This window comes from Bombyx mandarina, chromosome 02 (assembly GCF_030267445.1).
Source record: "Bombyx mandarina strain Sakado chromosome 02, ASM3026744v2".
Lineage (NCBI taxonomy): Eukaryota > Metazoa > Arthropoda > Insecta > Lepidoptera > Bombycidae > Bombyx > Bombyx mandarina.
Genome location: NC_143209.1, coordinates 5,939,637 through 5,957,741, shown reverse-complemented (window position 1 = coordinate 5,957,741; position 18,105 = coordinate 5,939,637). Strand labels below are relative to the sequence as shown.

Genomic DNA, 18,105 nt, shown 5'->3' with positions numbered 1-18,105 from the left:
ACCTCATCTTCCACCAGATCAGACTTCTTTGTACTGCTGACTACATCCAAAAATAGTTTTTTAAAATACGACTCTGACGTATAAAGTCCGGTCCACGGCGTTTTCTTTGGTGCTACCACCAGACCTTCGTCAAATTAGAAGAGTCTTCAGCAGTTGACAATGCTTCATCATATTCCTCTCAGTTTCCTCGGTAAAAGTACTCGAAAATACAATCAAATATATAAGGGTAGCAAAACGAATGAATAGTAACGAAAAGCTTAAAAATTATAACAAAAATACTTTTAATGAAGTAAACAAATAATGTTATTGGAAATTAAAAAAAAAAGCATCTTTGATATATTTTAGCATATTTATAATAGTTTATTGGTTATAAGTTTACGCATTTTCGTTTACATTTCATAATTTATTTAATATTTCTTTTGGAATCTTACGAAAAAAACAACAGAACCGATTTTAATTAATTGAATCATTGCGCTCGAAGGTTCATAAATAAGGTTGAAATTTGTTTTATGTTTCGCTGTAACGAAGAAACAGAATGCTGGTGAATTACTGAGATATAACGTTATTATAATTAATAAGGATATTTTTAATTAAATGATGCGATATCATAACCAAACAGATAAACTATTAGTTTAGCTCCTAAAATAATTTTAGTAAAAGGAGCAATGAATGTGTTAGAAAGCGTCGTGCCCTTTTTTTTTTTTTTTCCGGGTAGAGGGCCGAACCTCCTACGAGGTCCCCGCGCAAAAGGGGCGCGCGGGGTATGTGAGACTCAACGATCTGCATGGTGTTGTGAGCAGACTGCGGGCCCAAGGATTTTAGAGCCCACCCAACCGGTAAAACGTAACGTTTTAAATCGAGTTAACTAAATGAAAATAAATATAGTTTTATAACGAAAAAGCACGTTTTGCTTAAACCGAACTAATCTGTTATTTTAGTCTAACGATCTCGATTAGTCGAAGCAATAAAAAAAAATCATTGCAATTATTCCTCGATCCATGTGCTAATTTTTAAGGTAATCGGACATTTTTTTTTTGTGAATTCATATACTAAATAGACTGATAGAGTTCGTGCTAATAAAAGCATGCCAAAAACGCGTTTTTACGAAAATTTTAAGTCAAAGCAAAAGGACTTTATGACATATCGTCATTGTCAAACCAAAATCTGCTATGTGCACTTTTTGACCTTTTCGTATAGCTCACAGCCCTATCTACCGTATAAAAAGACTGTTATGTGTCTATAGCTTTAATATTTATCTATAGCTTTCATTTGATGTATCTTCTTTTTCTCCACCTTATCCCACTTGGTGGGGTCGGCACAGCGAATTTTTCTCTTCCATTCTCTTCTATCAGCCGTCATCTCAACACTCACTCTTCTCTCTCTCATATCGTCATTCACACACTCCATCCATGTCTTCTTCGGTCGACTTCTTCCCCCTCTACCTTGCACTACCATTTCATTTGATATATATAGTACTTAAAAATTCACCTTCATATAAAATTTTATACTAAAATGGTTTTACTCGTTAATTCCAAAATGTCTATTTTGAACACATAGCAGATTTTGATTTGACAGAGACGATATTGTCTTTAGAGTTCAGAATCTGGTACATCATTGATGAATGACGGGACCTACAGGAGTCCGATATCCAGATTTATCTATTTATCGTCACATCTATATATCTATGTAACGGAATCTTTAAACGTAATTTTCATTGACTCCAAGATATCCGATTAACTTGACAATTCGTGCGCGCGTTAAGGACTACTGGTGGTAGGACCTCTTGTGAGTCCGCGCGGGTAGGTATCACCACCCTGCCTATTTCTGCCGTGAAGCAGTAATGCGTTTCGATTTGAAGGGCGGGGCAGCCGTTGTAACTATACTTGAGACCTTAGAACTTATATCTCAAGGTGGGAGGCGCATTTACGTTGCAGATGTCTATGGGCTCCAGTAACCACTTAATACCAGGTGGGCTGTGAGCTCGTCCTCCCTTCTAAGCAATAAAAAATAGATCATAAAATTGGAATTGGTCGTATCATTTCGCTGCAACAAAACCACAAGCATCGATTAAAAAAAATCGATAAATCGAAACAAAAAAAGACGATTTTTTTTTCTTTTATCGATGCACAAAACAAATTACAACCATAGAAGTTATAAGTTTAAATAGTTAATATTACAATCTGGATTACAATACAAAACAATATTGTTATCCCGTTATCAACCATAACGATTGGTAATTAATTAAACTAATTCACTATTATTGTATTAATTTCTATTAGTGTGTTATTTAATTAATAAAATAATTCAAGAAGTGCTATTAATTGGTAATTTGTATATTTTTTTTAATGTAAATAATAAATAGCTTATTGGATATTGTATGGTGTTTACATTTTTTTTTTCGTTCGGATAAAAATGTGTATTTAAAAAAACCAACTATCTTTTGTTTGTTATATAATATTTAGAAAATTGCGGAACTTGTTTTATGCTTTTTTCTTTTTACCGATTTTAATTGTGAATATTATTATCCTGAAGTCATATATGTATATGTAAACACCTCTACAATTGTAATTTCCCTCCACTGTATTTTCGTTGTAAATAATAAATTTACTAATTACTTTACCGATTTTAGCCGATTTGTAAGGTATTACGTGAAAAATAAATTATATTATTATGAGAGTTTAATTGTTTTTTTATTTATTTACGTAAATATTTGGTTCGTTTAATTCCTAAAAATACAGGGTGTTCCGAAAGTCAACGTCCTCAAGTATCTAGGTAGTACTACTTCAGGGAATAGATGGTAGGACGTCTTGTGAGTCCGCATGCCGTTTGTTTACATGGTCGTGGCCTAAAGGATAAGACGTCCGGTGCGTTCGTATGTAGCGATGCACCGGTGTTCGAATCCCACAGGCGGGTTCCAATTTTTCTAATGAAATACTACGTACTTAACAAACGTTCACGATTGACTTCCACGGTGAAGGAATAACATCGTGTAGTAAAAATCAAAAACCCACAAAATTATAATTTTGCGTAATTACTGGTGGTAGGACCTCTTGTGAGTCCGCACGGGTAGGTACCACCGCCTCGCCTATTTCTGCCGTGAAGCAGTAATGCGTTTCGGTTTGAAGAGTGGGGGCAGCCGTTGTAATTATACTGAGACCTTAGAACTATATCTCAAGGTGTGTGGCGCATTTTACGATGTAGATACCTATGGGTTCCAGTAAACATTTAACACCAGGTGGGCTGTGAGCTCGACCACACAACTGCACCATAAAAAATAAAATAAAAAATAAAACGCAAATCCATTTCACTTGGCTAAGTGGTAAAATGTATATTTATGAAAATGTAGAAAATCGACACTCATAGCCACAGCCCACTGAGTTTCTCGCCGGATCTTCTCAGTGGGTCGCGTTTCCGATTCGGTGGTAGATGGTGGTAGTGGTAGGTGGTGGTAGTGAGAAAAACAAAAAAACTAACTTGAATTGTTATTGGTAACAACCTAGATAATGTTACAAGTAGTTTTTTTGTTCATTAAACAATTCATCAAATTCTATAGGTATGTTATTCAATTCAATTCAGAATCATATATTTCAGTAACCATAAGTGCACATCCAATCATTGAAATATTATTAAAATTAACATTTGAACATTACCGATTATAACAGATAAAAAGCTACAATCACGAATGATTACTATTGTAGCCTATATTCCTATTTGGATCCGGATTAATATAATTTCATAAGTCAAGTCATAACAAGAAACGGGTCTATTCCACTACCACTCAAAAGCAAAGTATTTAATACATATATACTTCCGACTATGACGTATGGGTGTCAGACCTGGGCTTTAACTCAGAAGAACATCAAAAAACTGCAGACATGCCAACATAGTATGGAGAGAAGCATAATACATGCTAAAAGAAAGGATAAAAGAAAATTAAAAGATATCCGTATGAAAACAAAAGTAACGGATGTATCATACACAATTAAAAAATTAAAGTGGAAATGGATAGGTCATTTAATAAGAAGCAAAACAGAAAAATGGGCTAAATTAGTAACTGAATGGTACCCTCGAGAGGGGAAAAGATTAAAAGGACGACCGTTCCAAAGGTGGATAGACGATATAAAAGCTGTTGCAGGCTCTACGTGGAAGAGGAAATGCCACGACCGGAACTTATGGCAGGATTTGGGGAAGGCCTATGCGAAAGCAAAACAATCTTAGCCGATGTCAAATGAAAAGAAAAATGTACCTAAATATGAATTAAGGTTGTTAATAAAGGCTTCTTTATCTTTAATATAATTTTTATTTTAATTCTATGCTGTATAATTTATCAATTTAAGTCATCTAACTAATATTATACACATTAATATATTGTATATTCTAATTATTAATATATTAAATGTAAATGGTTTTAACAATCTGTATAGAATTTTGTAATTTTACTTTTAAAAAATGCGAGAAACATGTTCTTTTAACCTTTTATTTTATATATATAAAAATTTGAGGGCTCCGCTACCAGTAATTATGTAAATTTAATTTTTTTCGGATATAATTTTTATTACACGATGCTACTCCTTCACCGTCGAAGTCAATCGTGAACGTGGCCTAAGTACTTCTTTGAATGAAAAAAATTGGGCGTCTTATTCTTTAGACCGCGAATTACTTGTCGTAGCCATTCAAGGGCGCACTCAAATAGTCAAAAAGATTCAACAAAACACGTACGTTCGAAGTCGTCGTAGCCTAACGGATAAGACGTCCGGTGCATTCGTGTTGAGCGATGCACCGGTGTTCGAATCTCAGGCGGGTACCAATTTTTCTAATGAAATACGTACTCAACAAATATTCACGATTGATTTCCACGGTGAAGGAATAACATCTTGTAATAAAAATGAAACCCACAAAATTATAATTTGCGTAATTACTGGTGGTAGGACTTCTTGTGAGACCGCGCGGGTGGGTACCACCGCCCCGCCTATTTCTGCCGTGAAGCAGTAATGCGTTTCGATTTGAAGGGTGGGGCAGCCGTTGTAACTATACGTGAGACCTTAGAACTGATATCTCAAGGTGGGTGGCGCATTTATGTTGTGGATGTCGATGGGCTCCAGTAACCACTTAACACCAGGTGGGCTGTGAGCTCGTCCACCCATCTACACAATAAAAATAAAAAAAATAAACATACATCTATTTAGAAATCGGCATCTGCATTTATTAATACGCTTTTATTAGCTTCAGACGTATGTATGTTTGTAACGGAATCTTTGAACATGATTTTGGCCCCTTTCAAAACGTCGGATTAACTCGAAATTTGGTATACTTATTAAGGACCGATGACAATTTAATATTTAAAAAAAAAACTGAAAAAAAATTTGATATCAGTAGTTATAAATATTTCATCATCATCATCATCATCATCATCAACAGTCCACAGTCGTCCACTGCTGGACATAGGCCTCTCCCAATCTACAGCACTGAGCCCGGTCTGCGGCTCTCCTCATCCACTTCTTGCCGGCCACCGTGCGGAGGTCATCGCACCATCTAGGCAGATTATAAATATTTAATGAACAGATATAAGTAGAAGGGCTATTTTGATCATATCCTGAAAAGCACCCCATGCTTTTTTACAGTAAAATAATTTTTTCTTAAACATTTTGAATTTTTTTAAATTTTTTAATTGGATTTTCTCTAAAAGCGTATTTTGTTAGTTTTTTTTTAAATTATTATTTATATTCGTGTGTTTAGAAGCGTTCGTATCGAATAAATCATAAAGTAATTCGCGATTAAAATATTCCCACCGAGCAGAGCCCGCGTGTCGTAAATAACGTCCAAATATAAACTTGTTTGATGTTTTAATGTTATTTTTTTTCTGGGATAAACGCAACAGCCATCGTCGATGTCATTAAACGTGTCAAGAGCATCGTTGATAGACTGTCAAGCGTGATTATTACAAATTCGAATGCCGTTCCTATTAACTATATACATTTATTTTTACTAGAGGTCCCGCAGTAGTCGAAATTCGACTATAATTAATTGGAATTGTAAGTTTGTACACTATTATGATTGTATTTTATACTTCTATAATCACAAATTTCGCCAAGACTACACTATAAAAAATTTTTGGAAGTCGTCGTGGCCTAACGGATAAGACGTCCGGTGCATTCGTGTTGAGCGATGCACCGGTGTTCGAATCCCGCAGGCGGGTACCAATTTTTCTAATGAAATACGTACTCAACAAATGTTCACGATTGACTTCCACGGTGAAGGAATAACATCGTGTAATAAAAATGAAACCCGCAAAATTATAATTTGCGTAATTACTCGTGGTAGGACCTCTTGTGAGTCCGCGCGGATAGGTACCACCGCCCTGCCTATTTCTGCCGTGAAGCAGTAATGCGTTTCGGTTTGAAGGGTGGGGCAGCCGTTGTAACTATACTGAGACCTTAGAACTTATATCTCAAGGTGGGTGGCGCATTTACGTTGTGAATGTCTATGGGCTCCAGTAACCACTTAACACCAGGTGGGCTGTGAGCTCGTCTACCCATCTAAGCAATAAAAAAAAAATAAAAAAATTTTTAACAAAGACAAACAATTTTTAATCTATTCTCAATTTGACAACAGACGTCAAGAACAAAAGTTTGACAATTAATAGTATGCATGCGTGTGTGCGTCAAATACATGGTATGTAGTGTAGTGTGTGTAATGTTTTCTTTATTGATTTAATGTATCTTTTATGCATTATTTAATTCTTCTCTATATTCTCTATAAGTGTAGAAAATGTCATACTCCTCCGTCCGCGCAATTTTCGTAAAAAGGGATACAAAGTTTTTGCTTCACGTATTAATATATAGATTTAATACAAGCAGCCCACTCCGGCTTCGCTCGGATCTTTAACAAAAATATCAACGATATTTGACGTTGTTTTATTTTTTAAATAAAAGAACACTTATTGCGGCATAACTATAATAGTAAAGTCGTAGTACATTATTTAATACTATCACCAATAGTTTTCGCAGGATACGCGATGTAAAGAATGTTTTAAGTATTTTTTTTATACCTTGGGTTACATTATTGGACTTTTAGTAAGGATCCCTAATATTTTTCAAAAAAAAAAAATAGCCTATGTCACTCGGGAATAGTGTAGCTTCCAAACAGTGAAAGAATTTTTCAAATCGGTTTAGTAGTTTCAGAGCCTATTCAATACAAACAGACAAACAAATCTTTCCTCTTTATAATATTAGTATAGACTAGCGACCAGCTGTCGTTTCGGTTCGGATATATACTAAAATTTATTGAATTATATTGATTTTATTGAATTTTCTTTAATACAAATCTCATACTTGCAGCATGCATTCTATCAATGTTATTATATGTCAAACGCCATAAGGTTACATTAATTACAAAACTTAATATGATGGTTAAGTATTCTTAAATGTTGTAAATTTCCGCGCAATTTTAAAAAAAAAATTTTTTCGTCATAAAACCTTCTCCTGACTATAAAATCACATAAAAAAAGAATTATCCAATTTGTTGCCGGCGTTCTGAAGTTATGACAATTCAATATTTAAAAAAAATTGAACAAATTGAAATTCAATTAAAAAATGAAAAATAAATAATAGTTTAGAAAAACTAAAATATAGAAAAAAAAAAAAATTGAATTCAAAATAGTGTAAGAAAATATGATTTTATTGTAAAAAACCGTAGGGTGCATGGTATCAGTAGTTATAAATATTTTATGAACAGATATGAGTGGAAGGGTTATTTCGATAATATCCTGAAAAGCACCCCATATTTTTAATTCAAATTTAATTTTCTATTTTTTAGTTGGACTTTCTATAAAAGCGTATTTTGTTAATTTTATTTAAACTATTATTTGTTATTTAAATAGATTTCAATTCTATAATTTTGTTTGAACGTGAAATTCGACAATTCCGAACCGTAAGTAAATTTGTTTTTTTAATGCTCAGTATGTACGTAGATAAAGTTAAAATAAATTTTACCGTTTTTAACTGCTATTTACTTTTTAATCTATATATTAATACGTGAAGCAAAAACTTTGTATCCCTTTTTACGAAAATTGCGCGGACGGAGGAGTATGAAATTTCCCACACTTATAGTGAATATAGAGAAGAAGTGCACAATGCTAATATTTTTTTTAAATAATGCATAAAAGATACATTAAATCAATAAAGAAAACATTACACATACTATGTATTTGACGCAAACACGCATGCATACTATTTATTGTCAAACTTTTGTTCTGGACGTCTGTTGTCAAATTGAGAATAGATTAAAATATATTGTTTGTCTTTGTTAATATTTTTTATAGTGTAGTCTTGGCGAAATTTGTGATTATAGAAGTATAAAATACAATCATAATAGTGTACAAACTTACAATTCCAATTAATTATAGTCGAATTTCGACTAATGCGGGACCTCTAGTTGTCATTATATCGTGAACACTGTTTGGTTTAAGGGACATTTCATTTAATACCCGACATTTATAATTTGTAATTAAAGGTCCGTTTTATTTGTTATTAGCGTCAACAGTTCGATGTTTTTAATTGAACTTCAATTAAGCTTACTCCGTTCAAAATATATATAATTTTTTATTTTGAACTTTCAACTCAGTGGACAATGTTTATATCTATGTTTGTCTTCTATACGTTTTTTTTATACGTAACAATTTTTTTATTATTTTTAGATGGGTGGACGAGCTCACAGCCCACCTGGTGTTAAGTGGTCACTAGAGCCCATAGATGTCTACAACGTAAATGCGTCACCCACCTTGAGATATAAGTTCTAAGGTCTCATTATTGTTACAACGGCTGCCCCACCCTTCAAGCCGAAACGCATTACTGTTTCACGGCAGAAACAGGCAGGGTGGTGGTACCTACCCGAGCGGACTCACGAGAGGTCCTACCACCAGTAATTACTAATTATATTTACCTTCAGAATTATTTCATTGATATTTCGCGAAGTAACTAAATATTTTATTGCAACAAAAACACAACGTTATACATACACAGCGACCTGAAATAATCGCTCATTTAATTTTAGTTGGAACCGCAACACCCTTAGATCATAAGTCTTTTCTCGTGACACATATAATTGGCTCCTAATTAGCGGGGCTCGGTTCGTCCATCACGCGCAGATTAATTAAAATCTAAATGATCCTTAAAGATATTTTTGACGGGGCTACAACATAAATAATACTGGATTCCAGTGAACTGCTTACTAGGAATATTAATTAATTATTGTTGGAAAATTGGACAGGGAACTGTGGATGAGATCTGAGCAGACTGTATTAGTGTGTGATTAGTGCAAACCAGAGTTAGATGTGTTTGATAAAATCCGATGATATATGGGAGTGAATGTCTTCGGAACTAGAGGAAATTTGATCAATTCTATCGGTCTTACGGTAGGGTATTTCTACTTTACGTATTGGTGTTTTTGCTGTAATAATATATGTATTTACTTTTCGAATTCTCAATCAAATTATTCTGAAGGCATTTATTTTTATTTATTTATTTAATTTACATCAGATTTTGCATCCATATTACACTCATTAACATTTCATTTATACTAGAATTAAATAAAAGCAATAACTACAATCTCGAACTAAAACAAAATCAACAATAATAATAATTAAAACAAAAAATCAAATAATAATAATAAAACACAAAATCAAAATTTACATCAAAACTATCTTAACCTAAAGGCTGGTTTGGATCCAGAGTGCTCAACATGCACACGTGTCCAGTGTTGCTTATTGGGCAGTCCAGATCCATTCGTGAGGCGATCAGCCGTAGGTAGCTGTTGCAACTGATAATTAGTTTCGTATAAAAAAAAACGTATAGAAGACAATACCCGATCCTGTAGACCGAATGGTAAGCCGTCGACGTCGCCCAAAGCACGTCATTACGGATCCTCCCGATTCATTAACGGTGCTTTTAGGCACCACAAGCACTGGTCACCGTCCTCGTCGAACCCGTCGCTTGCGACGAAGGGCTCGACGAGCGAATTAACCCACAGACACAGCCCACTGAGTTTCTCGCCGGATCTTCTCAGTGGGTCGCGTTTCCGATCCGGTGCTAGATTCTGCGAAGCACTACTCTTGCTAGGGTCAGTGTTAGCAACTCTCCGGTTAGAGCCCCGTGAGCTCGCCTACACACGTTAGGGTAAGCTGACATAGCCTCTCAAGGCTATCAGCATAGGTAGGAAAAAAAAAACAAACATAGATATAAACATTTTCCACCGAGTTTGTCGCTAGATCTTCTCGGTGGGTCGCGATTCCGATCCGGTAGTAGATTCTGCGAAGCACTGCTCTTGCTAGGGCTAGTGTTGTCTAATTCTCTCAGGTTGAGCCCGTGAGCTCACCTACCCGTACGTGAGTTAGAATAGCCCCTTAGGTTACTGACGATTGGGTAATAAAAGACCAACCCCTCTCTTCCCGGGCTAAAGTCTCCAAAGTGTAAATAGTCTGATGTTTGCCAATCTATACTGATCTATACTAATATTATAAAGCTGAAGAGTTTGTTTGTTTGAACGCGCTAATCTCAGGAACTACTGGTCCGATTTGAAAAATTCTTTCAGTGTTAGATAGCCCATTTATCGAGGAAGGCTATATATCACGCTAAGACCAATGCAGGCAGAGCACCAATTAAGAATGTTTCAAAATCGGGGTTATTTTTACCTTTTGAGAGCTTCCTCTGCGTGCGCTGCAGAAACGGTTAAAGTTTCGCTAAAACAATGCATGACAGAATTGTTCCTCTTTAAAAGATCTAAAAAAAAGTCCGCGACAGCATATGTCTATATGTTAAGGTTGGCTCACTATAACGTTTTTTATGTTAACCAAATTTGTTCTAAAATAAAGCATTATTTGTGAACTATTCCACGCGGACGAAGTCGCGGGCAAAAGCTAGTCTTTGATATAGGACGGAAATGTAAAAAAGATTATGCCCCGATATGGACATATGTACATATAATTTCTATTCTATTTTATTAGTTCACATATGTCCACTGTTGGACATAGACCTCTCCCAAGCCACAAGATAATATTAAAGATAAATATAATAATAGTTAATAGATAATTTTCAGTTTTCGCGATACGTGAACACAATTACTTTTACAGTTGAATCTGGCGCTTTTAACTATTACTAGAGGTCCCGCAGTAGTCGAAATTCGACTATAATTAATTGGAATTGTAAGTTTTGTAAGATTGTAAGATTGTATTTTATACTTCTATAATCACAAATTTCACCAAGGCTACACTGTAAAAAAATATTAATAAAGACAAACAATATTTAATCTATTCTCAATTTGACCACAGACGTCAAGAACAAAAGTTTGACAATAAATAGTATGCATGCGTGTGTGCGTCAAATACATGGTATGTAGTGTGTGTAATGTTTTTTTTATTGATTTAATGTATCTTTTATGCATTATCATGAAAAAATATTAGCATTGTGCACTTCTTCTCTATATTCTCTATAAGTGTGGAAAATTTCATACTCCTCCGTCCGCGCAATTTTCGTAAAAAGGGATACAAAGTTTTTGCTTCACGTATTAATATGTAGATAATTTTATTTCCGACGTTTTAAATACTTCACAGTTCCCGTGGTCATGGATCTTCTTTTTTTTTGTCCAACCTTATCCCACTAGTGGGGTCGGCACAGCTAACTTTTCTATTCCATTCTCTTCTATCAGCCGTCATCTCAACCCTCACTCCTCTCTTTCTCACATCGTCATTCACACACTCCATCCATGTCTTCTTCGGTCGACCTCTTCCCCCTCTACCTTGCACTACCATTTCCATACATCTCCGTACACCTCCATACATCTTCTATTTACAGAACAAGATTGCAGTTGAGTAATTTGCATTAATAATTTAAATAACTTGATGCATTTTGTCGGCGTAATATTTGCCGTTTAAGCCAATAAAGCGGATTTAAAAGTTTCCTCTGACCCCGCACCGAGGAGCTTAAAAATAGTGTTTCTATAAATATTACGAGAGCTTTTACTTGACGAATGTTTTGTGCTGAAGGATTTACTAACAAGTGTACGTCAGCGAGATGGTTTTAAATCGTTGAGTAGCTTGCGGGCGCGGTTTCTCTCGCTTTCGATAAAAATATTTTTTTTATATTGCATCTATACTAATATTACAAAGAGGAAAGATTTGTTTGTTTGTTTGTATTGAATAGGCTCCGAAACTATTGAACTGATTTGAAAAATTCTTTCACTGTTTGGAAGCTACACTATTCCCGAGTGACATAGACTATAATATTTTTCGAAATTTTTTTAGGGATCCTTACTAAAACTCGAATAATGTAACCCAAGATGTAAAAAAATTACCAATTTAAAGAGCGGACGGTTAGCGTGGTATGGACATGTGATGCGTAGAGAGAAAATGCATGTGACTAGGAGATGTATGGAAATGGTAGTGCAAGGTAGAGGGGGAAGAGGTCGACCGAAGAAGACATGGATGGAGTGTGTGATATGAGAGAGAGAGGAGTAAGTGTTAAGATGACGGCTGATAGAAGAAAATGGAATAGAAAAATTAGCTGTGCCGACCCCACCTAGTGGGATAAGGTGGGGAAAAATAAGAAGATATAAGTATCAGTAATTTCCAAAAAAAAAAAAATATTGCCCTTGTAGGCAGACGAGCATACGGCCCACTTGATAGTGAGTGGTTACCGTCGCCCATGGACTTCAGCAATGCCAGGGGCAGAGCCAAGCCGCTGCCTACCATTAAGTACGCTCCGCAGGCCTCGTTTGAAGAAGGACATGTCATAGCGCCCGGGAAACACCGTGGAGGGGAGCTCATTCCAAAGCCGGCTTCACGGCAGAAATAGGCAGGCTGAAAACAGTACCTAACTCTTAACAAATCATAAAACTATTCGAACTAGAGGTCCTGCAGTAGTGGAAATTCGACTATAATTAATTGGAATTGTAAGTTTGTACACTATTATGATTGTATTTTATACTTCTATAATCACAAATTTCGCCAAGACTACACTATAAAAAATATTAACAAAGACAAACAATATTTAATCTCAATTTGACAACAGACGTCAAGAACAAAAGTTTGACAATAGATAAAAAGTATGCATGTAGTGTGTGTAATGTTTTCTTTATTGATTTAATGTATCTTTTATGCATTATTTAAAAAAAAATATTAGCATTGTGCACTTCTTCTCTATATTCTGTATAAGTGTGGAAAATTTCATACTCCTCCGTCCGCGCAATTTTCGTAAAAAGGGATACAAAGTTTTTGCTTCACGTATTAATATATAGATAACTCGCTTTTGGCCCCAAATTCGAAAACGACCCAACTACTGGCTCGTTTCTCGTCTCAACCTCGTAGAAAGGAACGCATAATTTGTTCATGAAACCGCTAAATTAAAACGAAATAGACACAAAGACATTATAAATCATTTCTAATTAACTACATCGACAGCTCCTGTCAACCGAACAAAACGGAGCCAGCCGTAACGTTCGCTACGAATAAAAAAATATAGCACGTCCGTATTTTATATCTATATATTAATACGTGAAGCAAAAACTTTGTATCCCTTTTTACGAAAATTGCGCGGACGGAGGAGTATGAAATTTTCCATACCTATAGAGAATATAGAGAAGAAGTGCACAATGCTAATATTTTTTTAAAATAATGCATAAAAGATACATTAAATCAATAAAGAAAACAATACACACACTACATACCATGTATTTGACGCACACACGCATGCATACTATTTATTGTCAAAATTTTGTTCCTGACGTCTGTTGTTAAATTGAGAATAGATTAAATATTGTTTATCTTTGTTAATATTTTTTTATAGTGTAGTCTTGGTGAAATTTGTGATTATAGAAGTATAAAATATAATCATAATAGTGTACAAACTTACAATTCCAATTAGTTATAGTCGAATTTCGACTACTGCGGGACCTCTAGTATTATTTAATTCTCTCTAACCTTAACGTAGTCGTCGTTTTGAAGTCGTCGTGGCCTAACGGATAAGACGTCTGGTGCATTCGTATGTAGTGATGCACCGGTGCTCGAATCCCGCAGGCGGGTACCGATTTTTCTAATGAAATACGTACTTAACAAATGTTCACGATAGACTTCCACGGTGAAGGAATAACATCGTGCAATAAAAATCAAACCCGTAAAATTATAATTTGATTTATTACTGGTGGTAAGACGTCTTGTGAATCCGCACGGGTAAGTACCACCGCCCTGCCTATTTCTGCCGTGAAGCCGTTGTAATTATACTGAGAACTTAGAACTCATATCTCAAGGTAATCACCAGGTGGTCAATTAGCTCATCCACCCATCTAAAAAAAAGAAAAAAAAATGTTTAGAAAATAATCAGTGTTACATACCTATTTTTTTTATTTTTTTTTATTCCTTATTAGAGCCATACACCTATTAGGTTAAGTCGGCTACATACCTATTTGAAAAATGAAAAAAATCCACAAACTTCCAATACCTGTTTTAACGAGATCATGATCGGCAAACATCGTGCGTGCTCGGCAAACGTCGGACGCCTTCGGCAAACACCCGATGATTGGTGATAATTGCAAAACTGTAACGTTAGCATTGGTTCGTTTGCCTTTCTCGTTTGAGGAAATTCGGAGTTCCTTTTATCGGAGGACTGCTGATTTTGGGTGATTCTAACATTTTGGGTGGTTTTTTTTTTTAAAGCGATTGCATAGATTTTATCGCGGGCCTTGAGCGCGGCGACCGAATCATGAAATTCCGTAACGAAAAAAACCTTACACCCCTCACTCCGCCTACCATGTAGCTCGCGTTCAACACATTCACACGTTGCGCTTGCGTGTTTTGTGTGCCACAGGTTTTTTTTCCTACTTATGCTAATAGCCTTGAGAGCCTATTTCAGCTTCACCCTAACGTGTGTAGGTGAGCTAACGGGACTCAAACTGGAGTGTTGCTAACACTGACCCTAGCAAGAGCAGTGCTTCACAGAATCTACCGCCGGATCGGACACGCGACCCACTGAGAGGATCCGGCGAGAAACTCTTTTGGGTGATCCCGACATTTTCGGTAACGTTCTTTATTTAAGAGGGTGATTCTGTAAATGTTAAATTTTGTGCGCAGCGGCGTAACTAATTGGCAGCGTCGGCGTCGTGTGGGTTCACGTTCGAAATCGAAATTAGGTTTTCATTTCTTGATCCACAACTGCAGCAATACTGAATACCGAATTATATACAACTGGAATCTGATCCGGGCATCATACTGGGATTTCTTGGTACAGTATGACAGGTCTGACCACTCAGTATCACAGATAAATGCTACGTTTGGTCACAGCGAAAGTTTTTTTTTTTACTTAGACGGGTGAGCTCGCAGCTTAAGTGGTTACTGAAGCCCATAGACATCAATAACGTATTGCCCATCTTAAAACATGAGTTCTAAAGTCTCAGTTTTGACACTAAAACAACTGTCCCTCCCTTCAAACCGAAACGCATTACTGCTTCACGGCAGAAATAGGCAATGTCCACCAAACTGGTCGTAGGACCTCTTGTCAGTCCACCCGTGCGGTCAACAAATGTTCACGATTGACTTCCACGGTGAAGGAATAACATCGTGTAATAAAAATCAAACCCGTAAAATTATAATTTGCTTAATTGCCGGTGGTAGGACCTCTTGTGAGTCCGCACGGGTAGGTACCACCACCCTGCTTATTTCTGCCGTGAAGCAGTAATGCGTTTCGGTTTGAATGGCAGGGCAGCCGTTGTAACTATACTGAGGCCTTAGAACTTATATCTCAAGGTGGGTGGCGCTTTTACGTTGCAGATGTCTGTGGGCTCCAGTAACCACTTAACACCAGGTGGGCTGTGAGCTCGTCCACCCATCTAAGCAATAAAAAAAAAGACGCCCTACCACCAGTAAAGTTTAACCAGTAAGTCATGAAATATTAATACGGTTCGAAATCTACGGACGTACCAATAAACAGTAGTAGGTAACTTACGCAAGTAGAGCATACTCCCGAACGACGTGAGACCACACACGACGTCTTAAACACACACAGGCCTTAATATGGATAGCCCGCATCGTAAATTTAGCGTGTATTCAATGGAGAATCGCTAGCAACGTTCTCTGTGTACTCTACAGGGTGGTATTGGCAAGTCCACAGACACAACCGGCTGAGTTTCACGCCGGATCTTCTCAGTTAGTCGCGATTCCGATGTGATGGTAGATTCAGCGAAGCACTGCTCTTGCTAGGGCTGGTGTTAGCTAATACATCCGGTCAGAGTCCGTGGGCTACCGGTCCGCGCGAATTTGGATTAACCCCCTTTTTTATTGCTTAGATAGGTAGACGAGCTCACGGCCCACCTGGTGTTAAGTGGTTATTGGAGCCCATAGACATCTACAACGTAAATGTCGCCAACAACCTTGAGATATGAGTTCTAAGGTCTCAGTATAGTTACAACAGCTACCCCACCCTTCAAACCGAAACGCATTATTGCTTCACGGCAGAAATAGGCGGGGTGGTGGTACCTATCCGTGCGGACTCACAAGACGTCCTACTGCCAGTTTCGAGTCACGTTACAAAAAGATACTTAAATATTTTTGATAAACAAAATTCACGGGGCTATCCATGTGCGTCCGACGTCTTATAATCGTCAAGAGATCTCACGGGAGCAATAACACGGTTCGTATTAATAAGGATCGCGAGCACGGCATGTGCGGTAACGCGGTGCAGCACTGCGCGACGCTTTGCTGCAATGCAGTCGCGTAAAATCACAATAATTATTAATAACCGGGTACAAATCACGCACGGTCATCCGGACCCTAATTAGGATTCCTTGTGTTATGGGCACCGAAGACTGACATGCATACTTCTTCTTCTTGCTTCGGTTTTTTGTTGTTTGCGCGACGGCACACCAGACGTTAGGTGGACACGTCAAACGCCAACGCTCCCGCCCCACTCTTCAATCCAGAACCTTTTTTTACTGCCCTTGTAGGCAGACGAGCATACGGCCCAACTGGTGGTGAGTGGTTATCGTCGCCCATGGACTTCAGCAATGCCAGGGACGAAGCCAAATTGCCACCTACTGTATTCTATATAATTACTTCAATAAAAACGTTTGTTTAGTTCTAATGAAGAAAAAAAAGACGTTTTTTACGTAATTGACCGTGAATACATTTGAGGTCGATCTCGTGTCTCAAAGCATGCACCACCGTCTACGTGCGATGCCGGCCATGTTATTAACTACATTAAAGCAAAACCAAAAACAATTAAACTTTTGTTTGTTTTGGTTAAGCCGGAACAAAGCCGGAATCCACGACACGACGCTTCTAAGCCGATCTGAAAGGTTTAACAAACAGAGTGCACTTCAAAAAACTCCAGCAGTCACTTACCGTCAAACGTTATTTCCTATCGATGACCACATTAAACAAACCGTAGCGGAGCCGGGCCGGGAACTGTAAACAAGTCCGACTAACAAGCCATAAGAATCTTCACACATCAATCATTGAACTTTAATGGACTCTTAAAAGCTCTAATGGAATTATATCAAAAGCTCCCGGTTCGTAATGGGAGGGATTTCGATTTGATTTTCTTGAATGATTCTTCATAATTTTCAGGCAAACGTATGTGGTGTTCTGTTGGACTTTTCTTCATCTTTCGAAGAGTCAATGTGGAGTAAGCTTCCGAATTTGGGACGTGAGGTCTTGGGTATTTTTATAAAAGCTGTCCCCCCCTCTTCCGCCCATTTAGGCGGAAGGCACGGGTGCTTCGAGGAAGAAATAGGAGGGATAGCGTTTACTTACGCCAGTGGTCATCAAACTCGCGGCTTTTCGACTCCACGGCTAAGCCTCTCCCGCGAAATGTTAAGTCCAGACACGGAATATTACTTATTATTTTGCCTTATAAGAAACGGGTTAACAATTTGAGCAAGGCTAAAAATATATATTATATGTTAAAATTTTAATTGTGTGTTATTTATATTTGGGTTTTTTGCTTAATAAGGCTACAGACTATTGACCTCCAATGATGCAAGCTTACAACAGATCTACCATTTATTTTTGAAACTAATACCGTCAGTTGGATTCGAACCCTGGTACAGTCGTCGCATATACCGGGC

General features: G+C 36.9%; 1 protein-coding gene across 1 annotated transcript in view; it reads right to left on the bottom strand.

Annotated features, from left to right (window-relative positions):
- Nucleotides 1-18,105, bottom strand: part of LOC114245638 (uncharacterized) — a 382,194-nt gene that overhangs the window by 233,356 nt on the left and 130,733 nt on the right. The window lies entirely within an intron of this gene.